This window comes from Poromitra crassiceps, assembly GCF_964638095.1.
Source record: "Poromitra crassiceps genome assembly, chromosome: 8".
Classification (NCBI taxonomy): Eukaryota; Metazoa; Chordata; class Actinopteri; order Beryciformes; family Melamphaidae; genus Poromitra; species Poromitra crassiceps.
In genome coordinates, this window is record NC_139629.1 from 49247969 (window position 1) to 49268065 (window position 20097).

Here is a 20097-nt window from a genome sequence, read left to right on the forward strand (position 1 = left end):
TATGTGAAACCTCTACCTTCAGCTTTGGTCATATTCATGTTTCACTCTAAATTAAAAGATTACCTGGCCCTCTATGGATTGAGAAATCTTAGATCTTAAAGATTCCATTAATTATGTAACTTGACCTCCCACAAATGTAAACAAAAACTAACTCAATGGATTTTGTGACCCCAATTTCTGAATGAGCAAGAGAAAAAAAGTCCCCAGGGAATTGTATTAAGGGAAAGTTTTGAAAATCACCTACTATGATCCTATAAAACACCCCCCCCCTCCCCTATTTTTTTAACAAAGCTTTATTCTATGGAAGGACTGTTCAAAGTCAAACTATGCCCTATCTTTCATACTTTGATAGACACTCCATTCAAACTTTAAATGGGTCACCACATTTACTCTTATTCAGCTGTGTGATATCCTTTGTACTTTATTGCAGTTTAAGTTTTTATTATAATGGAATCCTGTGGAGCCAGCCTATCGGTGCGTGATGTCACAACTCTCACACTAGCAGACTGTACAGGCTGTACACACATTTTAAAACTGACAGACACAACTTAACACAACTTATACACCTTATACATCAAACCCTTCAGCTACTTCTGTTTTCACTCACAGGCAGCTCACTCACTCGTGTTCCACTCTATTATACAGCACTTTCTGCTGCTCCTTTATTTCACTCTTGTCCATTTCAACATGTATTTTACATATTGTCATACCTTTTTACTTAGTAGCTACAGGGTTATTACATTTTAGTACATTTTCAATATTAGTACTTCAGTCAGTGCCTTCTTCATTCCTTCCATCTTTTCACATAAGCCTTATAACATTTTGTTTACCTTACTCTTCCTATACCATTATTACATGTCACTTTCTTGCTTTCTGTTTTGTTCTTTATTTATACTTGTATATTTACTCTTCATACTTCTTGGACCCATCACCTCTTACAAAATAACCTTCCTAAAGCCAGGCAGGCAGGCAGACGGGCAGGCAGGCAGGCAGGGAGGCAGGCAGGCAGGCAGGCAGGCAGGCAGGCAGGCAGGGAGACAGGTAGGCAGGCAGACAGACAGGCAGACAGACAGGCAGGCAGGCAGGCAGGCAGGCAGGCAGGGAGACAGGTAGGCAGGCAGGCAGGGAGGCAGACAGACAGGCAGACAGGCAAGCAGGCAGGGAGACAGGTAGGCAGGCAGGGAGACGGGGAGGCAGGCAGGCAGGCAGGGAGGCAGGAAGGCAGGTAGACAGGCAGGCAGGGAGGCAGGAAGGCAGGCAGGCAGGCAGGCAGGCAGGCAGGAAGGCAGGTAGACAGGCAGGCAGGGAGGCAGGAAGGCAGGCAGGCAGGCAGGCAGGGAGGGAGTCAGGTCACAAACTCCATTGAGTTTGTTTTTGTTGCACTTTGTGTGAGGTTGAGCCACATTTTTGGGTAAAGTGTCTTGACTAAAAGTAATACAATAATATATATGAGATATAACACAACAGTGATTCAGCATACTGTATATCCAGTTCATCAAAGTTCCTATATTTGCTGTTCTAAAAACCTGGTGTCTGCTCGGTCTTTCTCGGGCAAAATCCTCAAACCTATGGGCAAACATAGAATAAAATAGAACAGAATAGAATAGAGTAGAATAGAATAGAATAGAATAGAATAGAATCAAAAATCAAATTTAATATGCCTTATATAGACAGTTTCAACTTTACAATATAAATATTCTAAATGGACCAACGTTTATTTCCTGTTGAAGTGTTTGCTAACAGCTGACAGGTTTGGGTCCAAACTGAGCAACAGAATTCCAGTGAAACCCTATAGGATAGGGTCATTTTGCATTGGTTGGCGTATCCCAGGTAGTTGACTTGAGCTGTACATCAAAACTCTGTTGGATCACGTGCAGCTTGTCTACTCATAAGTAGAAATAACGCTCCTTTGTCACATGGCGTCAACCATAATCAACATGTCACTGGTGATTAAATTCATGTGAGTTGAATGTTTTCCAAAGTCAAAAGCAGAAGCACACATACTGCCTTTCAAAGGGAGCTCCTGCTGTGCATGTTAAAGGCTGACATGATATGAGATAAAGACAGCTGTCATGAAACACTGCAACTGGCAGTCACGTAACTGGACTCATCCTGAGAAGACGCGTTTAAATTCTGGAAACTAGAGCAAGTTCAATTAACTCCATGCTTTTGTTGGCATACAGTACATAATCAGTCCTGTGTACTGACTGGGGCAGGACAAACGAATCTCATTGGTTACGAAAAAGTGTTAAAACTAGAAGTGCGCTTGGAGAGTGCAGACCAATACACCAATGAAGGTCAATACTCAAGTCTGCTATGATATGCAAATGTTGTGAGTCGGATCCTAACCCTGAACCACCCACACACCCCTAGCCACTCCCCCTACCCACCCCTTGAACCCCGATGCTCTACGACCTTCCTGTCCCAAGCTATGGCCCCTTTACCATAGCCCCGCCCCTTTCCTGACCACGCCTCCTCCCACCACCCACATACACCTAGCCACTCCCCCTACCCCACCTCTCGAACCCCGACTCTCTACGACCTTCCTATCGCTAGCTACGCCCCTTTTCCATAGCCCCGCCCCCTCTCTTGAGCCAAATCGGATCGGATCCGAGTTCTTTGTTGGCCCATGCTACACCCTTCCACCAAGGTTCATGAAAATCGGCCAAGGTAGTTTTTCCGTAGTCCTGCCAACAAACAAAGAAACAGTGGCTTCATGGTAGTTTGTTTGACGTTGCAGTACTCAGCCGATCAGTTCAAGTAGGCTACAATGTCGAATGTCGAACGTGACATGGGACGCGTTGTCCGCCCCGCCCATTTCCAGTCTGAGTTCATTGTTATGCATATTCCCCGGGTTGTGACCTGGGATCCGTCTGAACCCGTGTTGACTGACTTGGTGTGAATTGGGCAAAAGAAGGGTTGAACATGGGTCAAGTAACCCTGGCCCGACCCTGGTCGTTGTTCTGAAAGTGGTATGACTCAACTACTGTAGGTCTATGCATCATTCTGACTATTCAGATTTACGGTGACCTATGTGCTTGCTGCTAGAACACATCTTTTTGTTTCTGCCACCAGAGCAACATGGATCGCAATATTCTTGGCAAGGTTTTGATGGTGCGTTTTGAATAGCTCAGTCCCGCAAGTTGGAGTGATCTAGTTCATTTGCAGTCGCCCCATTAAAATCACCTCGTCTTTTTCAGCGACTGTAATTGGAACAGGCCCCTCTATGCTAAAATATTAAAACATCATCATGCAATATTAAAGTCACCCCAAAAAACTTGCCACATGAATAGAATAAAGTGTAGTGAACCAGCAATCACAATGTCGATCCCATATAGATGATTAAATACTTAAATTTAATCTTACTTAAATTCTTATCAATGTTCATTACTGTTGGGCAACTTGATTGTGGCTGATCATTCCTAATCGAAACATGAATGAGAGAGAGAGAGATGGGGGGGGGGGGGGGGTAGGATGGAGGGATCTTCCAGCCCCAACATGGGCTCAGTAACTAATCCTGTTTATTAACTGCTAATTTGATTAGTGAGCTACAGGTTTTAAAGGGATAACGAGAGTGGAACATGAGTGTCCATTATTGTGCCATACGAGCAGTGTTGGGCAAGTTACTTTCAAAATGTAATATCTTGGTTTCATTCATTTGGTTTATATAAGCCAGGGATGTCAGAGATACGGCCTGCGGGCCGAATCCGGCCCGCGGGCAGGTTTAATCCGGCCCGCGAGATGTTTTGGAATATTAAAAAAATATATATATATATTATTATTATTAAATTCGCACCCCATTATCATGAACTACGTGTGGCTAATAAGCAAGCTAAGAGTTCATTCATAAGTTAATTAACCTGCACTACAAGGAAGTATGTCAGTAGGTCAACAGGTCTAAACAAAGCCGCCATAATGCCGCGCTGGAATTGAATCGCGCATTCGGCTACCTACCAAAAAACAAAGGAATCAACAAGATGCTGTCGAAAAAGAGAAAGGTTGACACGGAATGCAGGCAGTTTCAAGAGAAATGGAAAGAGCAGTATTTCTTTTGTGAAGTAAATGGGTAAATGAGTCGAATTGATTTTAGTTTAAAAAAAAATCCGGCCCCCATGAGGTCTCAGTTGAACAAATCCGGCCCTCTACCTAATATGAGTCTGACACCCCTGATATAAGCTGTTTGAATCATTATAATGCGGATGAGGAATGGTGAAATTCCATTCTCTATCAACTACATATTACTAGTTACTTTCATTTGAAAGTAATATGTTACTTTACAATATTACTTTCTGTGTAAAGTAACTCGTTACTTATTTCACTACTTTTGCATTACTTTTACCAAAACAACAGCAGCAGCAGAATGACATCCCCGCCCCGGAACCATCCCGAAAAATAATTTCAACCGCCTTGAAGTCAGTGTAAACAATCCAAAATTCTAAATGTCATTCTTTTCCTTTGTTAATGTCATCTATAGTGGTTATTTGCATAAAAACACATAGTTTGATTAGGAAACGATTGTATCTTTTTTAAATATGTGCTTTAATTTAATCAAATGTAACTCAATTTGTAACTTGAGTTACTTGACAAAGTAACTGGTATAATATTACTGAAATCCTATAAGTAATAAGTTATATTACCGAGTTACTGCTAAAAGTAATATATTACATGTAATATGTTACTTTTGTAATGAGTTACCCCCAACACTGCATACGAGTGAGTGCCTTTCCTTTCCCTTGCTACATTCCACGTCTAATCTTACACTTGGCTCCGTCCTGCTCCACTGAGGCCTTGGAGATGTAAATAGTTGCAGATTGCTCCGTTTTACAGATGGCAGCGGTGCCAAGAACACAGAGAAAAAAGCCTTGTGGTGAAGCAGCGTGTCTTCGCTCGGTGATTCATGTCTCAATGCTGTACATTTAGGAGTGTGGTAAAAACCCTGCTCTGCTCTGCTGAGAGGGACACTTGTTACCCATACAGCGCCAGTTTCAATCTCTCTCTCCCCCTCTTAGTGGGTTATAAAGTCCACTCCACATAATCAAACTGTCTTCTTCATTATCGTAAGAACACCATTTAAAGTTAAAAATAGCCTGTGCCCGCTTTGTGTTGCTTAATCAATGTGAAAGAGGGGATGAAAGATAAGTGTTTAGTCAGAACGTCGATATCTGATAAGCACGTATCTGAAAGATGAATCTTTCCCACTGAAAGTATTTTCAGTCTTCAGTTCAATTAAACGTAAGTGAAGTGGAATACACGTCATCGTCAGTTGTCATGGATACAGTGTACAGAGGCCTGACTACCGTTATGCCACAGAGCAAAAATGGGTTATATATAAAACTGTAACTGCTGTGTGTGTGTGTGAATCACAGGAATTCTGATGACAGTGAAGCTTGCATTTTCTATCAAGTCTCTATCTCTCGAGTCCCCGGCGTTCGAGTCCAAGTGCGAGTCACCAAAGAAGAGTCAGAGTCGAGTCCCCATTAGCTGAGTCAGAGTCAGAGTCTGAATCCGGAGTTGCTGAATGTGAATCCGCATTTAGGTTAGTCTCTTAGAACAGACGAGTTGGCGTCCGCAATTTTCAAATGCTTCCGCCATACCGTCTGTACTTCGTGGGGGAGAATCATGCACCAACCGGAATGGGAAGCAGAAAGGCGGGTCTTCCGCTCATTAGTCCAATCAGAATTTTTTTAAGGCGGGTCTTCTGCTCATTAGTCCAATCAGAATTTTTTTAAGGCGGGTCTTCCGCTCAATAGTCCAATCAGAATTTTTTTTCGTGGACACACGTGTTGTGATTGGTCGGATTTTGTCGAACTTCCTTCCAGTCTGAAGGTTTTTTCCCCAACTTCCTTGTGCATGTTCTGGGGGTGTAACGTACAGACTGTTTAGCTGCATTCGCCGGATGTAGATGAGACAGTCTGTTTTAAGAGACTACATTTAGGTGGAACACACGTCCTGCCCTTTCACGAAATTGAATAATGTCACTGTATTAATATAGCTATCAATATCTTATGCCAAATTATTAGGCCCTATTACATGTACTTTTTTTTCCACAAAAACAAAAAACAGTCTATTAACAAGTCCGAATCCTCGTCTCCAACTTCCGAAGTCCGAGTGCATGAATGCTCAAGTCCAAGTGCGAGTCATCAGTGCTCAAGTCCAAGTCGAGTCACAAGTCCTGAAAATGAATGCAAGACTCTGACTAGTGCCAAGTCTGACTCCACTACAAAAGTGGAGCCGCATAGCCAGAAATGAAATTGCAGGTGGGCCTGAATAAAAGTGGGTGGGCCACACTATTGACGTAATTGACATTATCTGAATCAGAATCAACTTTATTGGCCAACTATGTAGACATAGAGGGAATTTGACTCCGGTATACGTTGCTCTTAATGTGCTTTCAAAGGAAAAGAAAAGGGATGCATACAAGCTAAAACAAACAAACAAGGACTGCGATCAAAGGTATGTAAAGCAAGTTAACTGCTATTTGCATTATATACAATAAGTGTGATGTAGTGACCGCTATGACTATGTAGCCTATATAAGCAGGAGTAAAATAAATAAATAATTGTATTGCTACAGTATGTACAAATCATTGTATAGCTCACTACAAAGACAGTAAAAGTAGGGTTTGTTTGCTGTCTAAAGGGTGTAAGTGCATGTATGCCATTTTGACACCTAGCAAAACCCCACTTTTGACACTGACCAAGCGTTGTGGGTAGACTTGAGGATCCTAACAGCACTTAGCTAAGCTCAAAGTGCATGCTGACATAAGTAATGCTAGCATTGCAGCATGATAACATCATTTCTTTTCGTACTGCAAAGTCATTTTTGTTTGCTGTCAAAAGGGTGTAACTATACTTATGCCCTTTTGACACCTAGCAAAACCCCACTTTTGACACTGACCAAGCCTTGTGGGTAGAGGATTCAAACAGCACTTAGCTCAGCTCAAAATGCATGCTGACATAAGTAATGCTACAGTAGCATGGCAGCATCATCACATCATGTCTCCTATATTCTAATAACAAGAGTATCAACTTTCCACTCATACCCAATTTAGGCAATTCCAAAACTGTTTAGGGACCCCAGTATGCAAAAAATATTCAAATATAATAGGTGGCGGTGCAAATAACACATTTATACTGCATGCAAAAAAAATCATGTTTTTTGCAAAACTGCATAGGATTAGTATAAAGTGGGCATGACTGTAAAGGGGAGACTCGTGGGTACCCTGACAACCCATTCTCATTCCAAATCTAGCCTAAATTTAGAGCATTATTTAGCCAAATGTCCCTCAAGGACCCTCAAAGTCCACCTGGAAAGTTGCTGAGATATATTGAAAGTTCTTGAAAAACAAATTTTTAACATCTCCTCCTACACCGTTTGACTGATCACCATAAAGTTTTTAAAGTAGCATCGACAGACCTATCTCGTAAACAATTCTTAATAGGTGGTTGATATCTACTGTCATTTTGAAGATATGCATTTTTACATTTGTGAGATGGTGTGGCCTGTCAGCTAAATTATCGTAACCTCATGACTGATTATCTATTCATCATGAAACTTTGTGAAGATGTTCATATATAATCAATGATCATGTCTCCATGTCTGCATAGCTGCTTTACGATTGAACAGTTCTCATCACCAAATTTGGTATAGGCGCTGTGGACCTGCACAGGAGTGCTTCAGGAGTACCTGAACTGAAGAGTGAATTAGTCCATTGTATCTGCTGCCATGGAGAAGGCCTTTCCCTCCACACTGCATGACAGCACCAAAACAATTAGCAGCAGCATATCTTTGGTGTGAGGGAGATGTGACTCATTGTTAGCCTGACTCTTCGATGACTGTTAGGCTATTTGGACCTGTGAGATTGGGATATGGGATTAATTCATGATAACAAACAAATTAAAGAGCACAGCATCTACATGCTCGGAATTTACTGTACAACAAACTGTGGGATGACAAAATGCGGCAACCATCTGTGTGGGTGCGCAGTTGTGAGATTCATCATTGTGTGTGTGTGTGTGTGTGTGTGTGTGTGTGTGTGTGTGTGTGTGTGTGTGTGTGTGTGTGTGTGCTTGCGTGCGTGCGTGCGTGTGTGTGTGCGTGTGTGTGTGCGTGTGTGTGTGTGTGTGTGTGTGTGTGTGTGCGCGCACTCTCATGTACTGTACATATTCAGCCCTTCCCAGTGATGTGTGGGCACAATAGTTGCTAGTTTTCTCATCTGAGACTCAGATAGTTCTCTGTGTGGGCCATGTCTCAAATCTAATCGTCACATTCATCGGAAATGTGAGAGAGCGGGGTTAAATATAATAGCAAAATGCAGCAAAAAAAGAGTCTCGAGTTTTTAATTCGCTATTACTTCAATCCAGAGAAAATAATCATTATCTCTCTGATGAAGGATATATTGCATATTGATTGACAGAGATTAGCGTTCACAATCCAGAGTTTCCTGAGTTTTCCTCCGTGTCTCTCTTGTTGAACAGAGTCAAATGGATATGATGAAGGGCTCCATAAACAATGTGGTGGCCTCTCACTGCTGTTCTGGATCTGGGACAGTGAACCACTGAAGACATGATGCCGCTGGGGACGAGAACTGGAGACGCTGAGTGATCTGAGTCAAGCTAAATGTAGAATACCAATAGATGTTAACTCCTTTCAACTTCAGCACTCTCTTCCCTAATCTTATTTTATGTTCAATTCGTGCCTCGTTTGCCTCAATTAAGACCGATGAATGGAGCTCTGTACTGGCAGAATAAATCAAGGCTTCTTCTCCACCTCAGTATGTGATGCGTGTGTATATTAGTGCAAAACCACTCAAGACTAGACCAGAGACTGGGAGGGCATACTGTACACAAACAACAGTCAATAATCGTTCTCTTTCTCTCTGTATCTGCCCACCTTTTGTACCTATATGACGTAGCTGTGTGTACGCTGACTGTAAATGACATCATCTCCCTGTAGAGTGTCAGTCTCACAGTCAAAGATCTCCTGAGATCTCACACAGGACTCCGACAGGTGGGCTTACATTACCACTGTTAGTTGTATGCCCCTCCCTGGAAAGCTAGCATGAAACCAGGGTGCCGAAAGAATCGCCCAATGAGCAAGAGGTGAGATGGGAGTACACACAGCTGAAGCTGAAGCATCATACACGAGATGACAGCGTGTTGTGTATTTTGTTCATTTATTTTCATTATATATATATATATATATATATATATATATATATATATATATATATATATATATATATATATATATTACTAACATCAGTTGCTGATCCTCCCTTATAGGTCAAAGTCTAAAGAGAAGGAGTCTCATCTCAAGTCCAGCTGCCTTGATAGCAGGCGTCGTTTTGCGCCCTAGAAGGTAGAGTTCTACCTCACTAAAAATAAAAGACAATTACACTGGTTTAATGGCCTCCATATCCCCAATGGGAGTAGACTGATTAGACCTGCTGCAGAGATCTTCTAATTAGGCCTTGTGCTTTTGTGGTATTACTTGTACGTACTACTGTTATCAATGTGTGTGGGGGGGGGGGGGATAACATAAGTTACACATTCTGTCGCAGCTATCATCAGATATGGAGCTTGAAAGCCAGTCTACACCAAAAAGTGTAGCCTATTGGTGGTGATAAGTGATGCTTCATCCCAAAGAATCAGCCCTTAGAGCAGGTTTTATGAAGACAATAGCATTGATTGAATAGTCAATTTCAGCTCTTCATAAGCACTGTGTGCAGATGGTAGCATCACTTCATCACACATCCCCACACAGCATAATCAAAGTGACAGGTCATACACATAATGCCAGAAGAAATGATCCACCAGCTATTTGATTTGTGGAAACAGATGCAAGTCGAGTTTTGCACACCGGCGGCGTTCCTCAAACAGTTTGCCACTTGAGCTAATCCCCCGCTAAACGAGGACAACATCCAAGGGGGCAATGGTCCTGAAGTCACCTATTTACCCTGCAGAACATGCTCTGTAATCTACCGTAATCCCTTAGGATCACGAGTCAGGCGGGTGGACTCCTCAGTCTCACTTTCACCACGCTGTAGCTCACCTGTCTGTGTACTCAAGCAGGTCAAACAAAACAAACTCCAAATCCATACATAACACAAGTACATAGAAATAATATTGGCATAGAGCCTTTAAGAGATTAGTCAACTTGATCCACCTTTGATCAGAAAGTAAGCCTTACACATACTCGGATACTACATAATACAAAGTCTGTATTGTCAGACACCGCAAAGGCGAGACAAGAGCGGGTAATAGGATTGTCACAGCTCAGTGCTGCCTTGGGATCCGCTATTTGCCAGGGGGCACAACAATTCCAAATCCTAACATTGAGAATCAGAACACAAGTATAATACCTTACTCATTGTCATTGGCATAACTGTCTCAGCTGGGCATGTAGGTGTCATCTAAAACAATAGTCAAAGTATCTACTGCAACATGCACTGCCGAGCACGTAGACACAAGGGGTCATTTAGGGTAAGCTTATGCAAGATAGTGACTAGTGGGGGTGTACAGGCTATGATCAAATCCATCCTTATCAGATGCTTTAATGAAGCAGAGATCACTCAAAATGTACTTCTTAAAAGCCATAGTGAGTAATCAGATTACAAATGTACATTTTGACTTAGTTCAAGTATGCAGTGCAGCGATCACATCCACAGCAGAAGATGGAGCAAAACAGAAAACAATCTCAAATTATAAAAGTAAAAGTCCTAAAATTACATATAATTGGGGGGGGGGGGGGGGGGGGGGGGGGGGATAATGACCATGGGGGGATGCCAGCCCGTTGGAGAGCCGGTTGTGCTCAGAGGACATGGGGGGGGTGGGGGGAAGGGGGGGGGGGGGTGACAAAGTCCTGATTTGTGGTGCTTTCTGGTCTAATTGAAGAGGCAGATGGCAGTTGGGCAGAAGCTGTCCCTGTGTCGAGAGGTTCTGGTACTGCCAGGCATCAGTCTATATTGAAGACATACTTCATAACACCCCGAAACAACATGCCCAACTGCAAGTTTAGGAGTCGCAGCTGTGGAGGGAAGTGCAAAGTGCCTCTGCGGCGCCGGAGCTTCCTGTCGAGCCTTCTGCAGGTGTCATGAGTTGTTTAGTTCAACTAAACATCTGTGATGGGAGGAGCCCACTGACAAACCCAATGACACTCCTTTCTTCTAACAGGTTTGCTACCCAGTCTGAACAGCACATATACAGATACATATACAGCTACATTGGAGCACACAAACCTCTCAGGGTCTTTTAATTTTTTTTCAACCAACACCTAATCTGACAGTAGCCACCTCCCACACACTTCACTTTGATGGTGAAGCACTATCTGCCCGCTGAGCAACTCAGTCATTAATGACTAAAGGCCTTTGATATTTAGTCAATATATCAAAACAATGTATGTAGGCCAAAAATGGCTGTTGAAAATAAGACCATTTGGTTCTATTTTTAGGCTATTTTAGCAGTTTAAAACATGTCTCATGGGTCTTTGAAACAAGGTTATGAATTTTGTCATAAAAAGAATATATATATATATAATATATACGGTATATATATATATATATACACACACACACACACACACACACACACACACACACACACACACACACACACACACACACACACACACACACACACACACACTAAAAAAGAATATTTCACTTCTTCAGCACATTAAATCAGTTGTTATTGTGCTGTAAACAACCAAAATGATGTTGTGACAGCAATGCTGTGTAATGAACACTCACTGAGCACTTTACTAGGAACACCTACACCTAATTAATATTTGTGTAATTATACATTGAGACAATCAGTGGCAACAGTGCAATGCATGATAATGCAGATACAGGTCAACAGCGTCAGTTCATGTTCACACCAAACATCAGAATGGGGGGGGGGAATGTGATGTCATCAGCTTCTTTGACTGCAGCGTGACTGCTGGTGCCAGACAGGCAGCCAAATAGAGTACCTATTTCTGAAACCGCTGGTTTCCTGAGATTTTCACACACAACCGTCTCTAAAGAGTTTACACAGAATGGTGTGAAAAACAACAACTGTGGAAAAGCATCTCAGAATGCAACACATCAAATCTGATGGCGGATGTCACTTTGGTAGCCGTTTTGGCTACGCTGCCTGCATCCTCCATAAACGAATGTGTCGTAATTGACACTGACAGGCAATAGTATGGTAGTACTGATGGTCCATTATATAGATTGGAGCACACTCAAAAAGTTTGAAGAGGTGCAGACTAACGAAAATTCAAAGTAACCATAAAGAAAATAAGTCGCACACTCAAAATCTCCTCTGCTGTGTACCACAAAATTTATGTCAACCTCTAACTATTAACAAAACAAAACTCAATGTCTTAAATCCTATGAGGGAAAAGTTTTTAAAATCACCGAAATATGATCCTACCAAAACACTACAGGTGAATAGTAAAAACTTTAATTAATAGATATCACCATGAAACTTCCCCAGTTGATTACTTACATTGAGACAATTATTTTTTGTATTACAAGTTTTATGAAATTGTATGTTTAATTGTGCAAATGAGACATTAGCCTAATATGTGCTAATCTGCGTACATTTCAGAACAGTAATCTGAACATTGGATAAAGCCAGGTTCAAAATTGTTGTTTTATTTTGTTGACATCAAATTGGATAATGATATTTAAATTCACTCTTCAGCCAAGGATTATAATTTTTGAACAGTAGTGAGTGGTGGTTTTCAAAAAGTGACAATCAGAACTGACTGACACTATCAATTTTATAAACCGCGATAAATGTTTCATGAAGAGCCATTTGAGTACAGTTATACTAATAAGGGTTCTGCTACAGACGGTACAAGCCAAAATACTCCTTTCTTTAACCTTTATACTAGCTGACCAGTTTCAACCATAGTCTGATCTGCTGGCCACTGATCAGCTCCACTGGAGCGGTTGGGGTTAAGGTCCTTGCTCAAGGGCATCTCAGTGGTGGTAATGAGGGAGGGAAAAGTGCTGCTTTTTCATTTTCCCCACCCAGGTTTATTCTGCCGGTCCCAGGGATTGAACTGACAACCTTCCAGTCACAAGCTCGCTTCTCTAACCTTTAGGCTACCACTGTCCCACTGGTAGTCACTATTTCACGACTGTGTCATTTCCGATCATCATTTGAAACCTTTCTTCAATAACTTTATGGCTCTGGATCAACTTAAAGGTCCCACATTGTGCTGTTTTCGGCTGTTTTAAACATTTGTCAGAGGCTCTTTAAAATAAGGTCATGAATTAAAGTGATTTAGTAATTTCATACTTTGACAGCTGTTACTTTACACCTTCAAGTTTATACAAACCACAGTACCTTTAAATTTGTGTAAATAGGCTGCTACAACTTCTACCAATAGGCTATAGCTCTTTCCTTATGGACAGTTGCTAACATCACAACAAAGTTAGGAGTTAAGAGCCTAGTTTCACATGAGATCTTTAGATGCCTTTTGCCAGCTGTGGCCCAGCTGTTTCCCAGCAGAGCAGATAGCTGTTCTTTCATCACTGTGTTTTTTTCTCTTGATTTGGCCACAGCATTCATGGCCAAGGACATCTGGTCCCTCATTAGAGAGGTGCTCCATTTTCTTTTTGTGACAAATGGACTGCCAGTCCTGATTTCTCCACTGGTCATTCACCCTGAAATAGTGTCTATTCCTTTTAAAGATGTGATGCATAAATAGATGTGGTATATTTGTATCTTATACCTTAAAGCACACAAGGTACGATATTTATGTAAAAATACATCTGTTTCATCGGCCTAAAAGTGGGGCTGCAACAGAGAAGAGTGTCTTAATCGCCATAACTGAGAGCTCATAGATCTGCATTGTTTGCTTAAAGGGCCACTTGGCTGATTTTCAACCAGCTGTACCATTACAAAATCGGTAGTATATGCAAATAAGCTTCCCTCCATCTTCCCCGGGACGAGAGCTCCCCGCTCATTCACAGAACTTCCTGATCCAAATGATGTCATAGTGATGTAATTTGGACCAGTTTTGCCATGGTGTCACTATCAGCTGTCACTATCATCACTATTACTATCACTATCATTATTGCTCGACCTTCATATAACATAATAACATCGTTATGATGTAATTTGGTCTCGGAAGTTCTGCGAATAAATGGGGATATACTAGGGATGTCACAATATATCGTCCCACAATATATTGCGATATCAAACGTGACAATACGTATCGTTGAGATGAAATCTCATATCGTGAGAAAAAGAAGCTGAACATGGTGGCACTGATCTGCATCTGATTGCATGCTCGCTCTCCTTTTCATTGCTTTGTTTGAACAGACGAGGGACGTTACAGACACGGAGGATGAAAATGGTGAAATTACTCAAATTAGCGTGGAGGATGCCCACTCAACTTACAAATCGATCGCAAAAAAATATTGTTAAAATATTGTATCATATCGTTATCGTGAACCCAATATCGTGTATCGTATCGTATTGTGAACTGAGTGTATCGTGACACCCCTAGGATATACCAGTGCAATCATTTTTTGAGAACATTTTCCTAAACATTTCCATGTATTATTTTTCTGAAGAGACTTCTTTTCAGAAATGCAGGATGTTATAAGATAGATGTGAAATAGCCTTTTGGTACATAGAGCAGTCAGGAGTCTTGAGTTCTCACCAAAACACAACCGCAAAATCACTAAACAGCTTTCTTGTTGGTGCGTTGTGTACTCATGCATTGTATAGCATCATTGACATGTGCATTTTGGGTAACACTTTACAATAACGTACACAAATACTATAGTAGTTACTAGTAAACTAACCATTAACTAATAGCCAGTTAATGAGTAGCTAATGAAAAAATTGGCATTAGTCAATCACTAGTTAATCATAGTTAATGAGTAGGTAGTCATTAGTTAATGATTAGTATCTAATTTTCTGAGTAGAGTAGTTAATCATTACCTAATGATTACTAAATTTCAGCTCGTGAATAGAGTAGTTAATCATTACTTAATGATTCCAAAATGTCAGTGCGTGAATGTATTAGTTAATCATTAGTTAATCATACATTGTGAGTATAGTAGTTAATCATTAGTTCATGATTAGTTGTTAGTTCCTTAGTAGAGTAATTACTCATTAGTTAATGGTTAGTCAATGGTCAGTTTGGGAGTATATAGTTAATTGTTAGTTATTCATTACTTAAGTACTTAATTATTACCTGTCCATTAGTTACTCTTTTTGTGTACCCTATTGTAAAGTGGTGCATCATACTCAGTAGTTTATGAATACTGAATCATTACTTAATTATTATCTGTCTATTAGTTAGTATTTTTGGGTACCCTATTGTAAAGTGGTGCATCATACTCAGTAGTTTATGAATACTGAATCATTACTTAATTATTACCTGTCCATTAGTTACTCTTTTCGTGTACCCTATTGTAAAGTGGTGCATCATACTCTGTAGTTTATGAGTACTGAATCATTACCTGTCCATTTGTTACTCTTTTCGCACCCTAACATAAAGTGAAAGATATCCTTATCAAATAAACACTCCCTCCAGGTGAGATTCAAACCCTGAACCCATTTAGGCCTATATTATTTGATAGGCTAAATGGGTAGGATTTTGCATCTTGAACACTGCTGGAAACCGCTAACTCTGGGGCAACGCATCTCCTCTCATTAATTGAGATTCATGTTAATCTTTCTCTCTCCCTATTTTTTTTATTTATTTTACCATTGCTGAATCAGAATCAGAACCAGTGCCACCAAGTACTGGTACTGCATGGTATCCACCAAGATACCATCACCTCGGAATGAGATGTTTGGAGCGGGGGAGTCTGGTGCAGCGCACAGGTCCTAGACCTGGTGAGACGAGGGAGGAGCCCGGCCGGGTGGCAACCCACAGAGCCCGGTCCCTCTACGTACCAGAGCCCTTCTCCCCCCCGGTCCCGGCAGAGTAGTTCCGGAGCAGCGGATTGAGTGGCCCTGACCGCGTGACCACCTTCGACCCTTCCTGGAGGGCTGACCGTGGATAGCTACTGGGACGTAAGTTGGGGCTTGGCCAGCCCCGGCTGGGTCACCTGGGCGAGGGTGTATGATGTTGCGAGACCCGAAACATCCTATGACCCCAGGGTACATCACTGAGGATACGTCCCAGTTATGCATCCATGCAATGTTTTTTCTTTATTATTGATCCCTGAGGGGAAATTGAGTCATGCTACAGTGATAATCAAACTTGGTAGGGAAATATAAACATTGAAACATTATCAGAGTCATATGTACGTATACCATGCAACAATAAAATAGAAATTACATAGCCTAGCTAGCGCCTACAATAAAGTGTCACAAAATCCTTACCTATTAGAATACAGTATCAGCATTGATTAGTTGACATTATTTTTATTAGACCTTTCCTTAGATGTTAATACATACAAAAATAAAGAGTGTTCACAAGTCTCAAATCCAAGTCAAGACTCAAGTCTTTGAGTCCAAGTCCCCATCTCTGACTGGAAGTTAAAAAAAGCTTTCAGTATCTAGCCTATAATATAGGAATATTATATCATAGGAAAATTGTCATGTCTCGTGTGTGTGTGTGTGTGTGTGTGTGTGCGTGTGTGGGGGGTGTGTGTGTGTAGGGGGGGGGGGGGGGGGGCTTCCTGCCTGTTGAACACAGTTTCAAATAAAATGCATCTTTTTTTAATTGGTTTCCGTTCTAGAATGACCTTTGTTAAGGCTTCTGAATACTATAGCTTCCAAAAGCATCACAATTTGTGCCACTCTAAAGCCACCTAGTGGCAATGTAGCTACACACACTCTCTGTAATAGCCAAAGAAAAGCCTGGTTTACCCTGGTCTACTCCAAGTCAGTGTTCTGTAAAGATAAGTGAAGACATTTTTATAGTACTGTATGTTTTGTTGAATTTGTATTACACAATACTTTTTTTTACATTTTTGAATTTTCACCCCTGACAAATACCACATTATAAGAAAGAAAAAACAAAAGAGAAAACTATGAAACTATGCATTTTCAAAAAATAAAAACTAAACTAAACTAGCAAACAGGCTTTAAAAATTAATTAAAACTTAACTGAAATGGAAAACAAGTCTAAACTAATAAAAATAAAAACGAATGAAAACCTCATATAACCTTGGTGTATAGTATATACTGCATGTCCTATTTGACAGAGAGGAGCTTGTTCCCGCTGCAGACAGTGAAGGCGCTCTTCAGCAGGTTAGATGCAGCGGTGTTTCTTCAGAGTATTTGAGTGTCTGAACACTTTGTTACAGCGGCCACAGCTGTAGGGTTTAGCTCCAGTGTGGATTCGTTTATGTATTTTTAGGGAAGTTAACAGACTGAACCTGCTCCCACATTGGTCACAGCTGTAGGGTTTAACTCCAGTGTGAATGTGTTTATGTGTTGTTAGGGCACCTAAATGACTGAACCTGCTCCCACATTGGTCACAGCTGTAGGGTTTAACTCCAGTGTGAATGCGTTTATGTGTTGTTAGGTTACTTAACTGACTGAACCTGCTCCCACATTGGTCACAGCTGTAGGGTTTAGCTCCAGTGTGGATTCGTTTATGTATTTTTAGGGAAGTTAACAGACTGAACCTGCTCCCACATTGGTCACAGCTGTAGGGTTTAACTCCAGTGTGAATGTGTTTATGTGTTGTTAGGGCACCTAAATGACTGAACCTGCTCCCACATTGGTCACAGCTGTAGGGTTTAACTCCAGTGTGAATGCGTTTATGTGTTGTTAGGGCACCTAAATGACTGAACCTGCTCCCACATTGGTCACAGCTGTAGGGTTTAACTCCAGTGTGAATGCGTTTATGTGTTGTTAGGGCACCTAAATGACTGAACCTGCTCCCACATTGGTCACAGCTGTAGGGTTTAACTCCAGTGTGAATGCGTTTATGTGTTGTTAGGTTACTTAACTGACTGAACCTGCTCCCACATTCCTCACAGCTGTAGGGTTTAGCTCCAGTGTGGATGCGTTTATGTTTTTTTAGGTTAGATAACGCACTGAACCTGTTCCCACATTGGTCACAGCTGTAGGGTTTAGCTCCAGTGTGGATGCGTTTATGTAGTTTTAGGGAAAATAACTGACTGAACCTGCTCCCACATTGGTCACAGCTGTAGGGCTTCTCTCCACTGTGAATGCGTTTATGTGTTGTTAGGTTACTTAACTGACTGAACCTGCTCCCACATTCCTCACAGCTGTAGGGTTTAGCTCCAGTGTGGATGCGTTTATGTATTTTTAGGTTAAATAACTCACTGAACCTGTTCCCACATTCCTCACAGCTGTAGGGTTTAGCTCCATTGTGAATGCGTTTATGTTTTTTTAGGGAAGATAACTCACTGAACCTGTTCCCACATTGGTCACAGCTGTAGGGTTTAGCTCCAGTGTGAATGTGTTTATGTCTTTTTAGGGAAGATAACTGACTGAACCTGCTCCCACATTCCTCACAGCAGTGGGGCTTCTCTCCACTGTGAATGCGTTGGTGGTTTCTTAGCTGATCTGACCGTCTGAAACAGCTTCCACACTCCTGACAGGAGTAAGGCTTCTCCCCTGAGTGAACACTCTCATGTCGCTTTAAGTACTCAAGTCTTTTGAATGTTTTGTCACACTGATCACAGCGGTGATGTCTGGGTACGCTGGTGTCTCCCTGTTACCATGGAGAAAGATATAAAGAAAGAATCAGGACAGAGAGACTGTGTGTGTGTGTGTGTGTGTGTGTGTGTGTGTGTGTGTGTGTGTTTGTGTTGCAACATCAGTGCGACAACAACAACAGTGATATTTCTTCACCTCCTCTGAAGAAGTCATCTTGACAGCGTTCCTCTCCTCCTCTGCCAGATGTCTCTCCTCCCGCCGTTCAGCTCTGACATAATCAAACAGAGACAGAAGGTAAGACAGCCGTTCAGCTCTGACATCATCAAACAGAGACAGAAGGTAAGACAGTTCAGCTCTGACATCATCAAACAGAGACAGAAGGTAAGACAGTTCAGCTCTGACATCATCAAACAGAGACAGAAGATAAGACAGGGAACACCCACAAAAACAACAATACTAATAAGAAATATAGCCGCAAGTGGCAATACCAGGGGTTCAAGCCTATTGCCCCTGAAGAGGCTCATCTGTCATTGGGCCAGATTTCAGGGATTGGCCCAGTGGTGTGGATGGTTAGAAAAACAGGAAATGAGGGGTTGGTTGTATTGCTGGAATTTGGTAGATTGGTATCAACTGCTGACCTCCAGGTAACCACCTGGCCCTAAAATGGCCTGTAAAGGCCTAAAAACAAAAGGGGTTCGAGCCTATTGACCCTGGAGCTTGAATATCTGTTATATAAAACAGGAAATGAGGTGTTGGTAATATTGCCAAACGTTGGTAGATTAGTATATTTTTTGGTTTCTGACAGGGTATCCGCGGGGTCTTGAAAAGTATTAAAAGTTGGGAAATCAATTTAGGGAAAATAAAGACCCTTGAAAAGTATTAAAAAGTCTTAGGTCGATTTCAAATTCAAGACCCTTTAAATCAGGGGTTCCCAACCTTTTTTGTGCCGCGGACCGGTAGATACTAGATAGATGAAAAAAAAGTTGCGGACCGGTTGTCAATTTTAATTAAAAAACAAAACAAAACATAGGCTATAATATTATAGGCTGTGTGGTAGTTGAAACATAGTTTCAAGTTGACATTTATTTATGTTTGTAGTTTGTAAAAAACAAAAAAAATATTGATATTTTTTTTGGACCGGGCTCGCGGCCCGGTACCAAATGCGTTGCGGCGCGGTACGGTACCGGTCCACGGCCCGGTGGTTGGGGACCACTGCTTTAAATGTGTTCTTTTTTTTCGATGTGAATACGGTAGATATGTTTTTATGACGTTCATTTACGCTGAATTAAAAATAATTTGCATGCTTTTAAAAGTATAATAATGTAACCTTACATGCATCATGTGACAGTGTGTCCGTGTGGGGGTCTGCGCCGAGTGCTCCAATGGCTAATTTCCACCACATATAACAGCACAGTACAGCTCTACTCTACCTGGTCTCTTACTCATCTCTACTTGATATGGACTCTGTTTCCATAGCAAGTTTACTCACCTCCGCCCA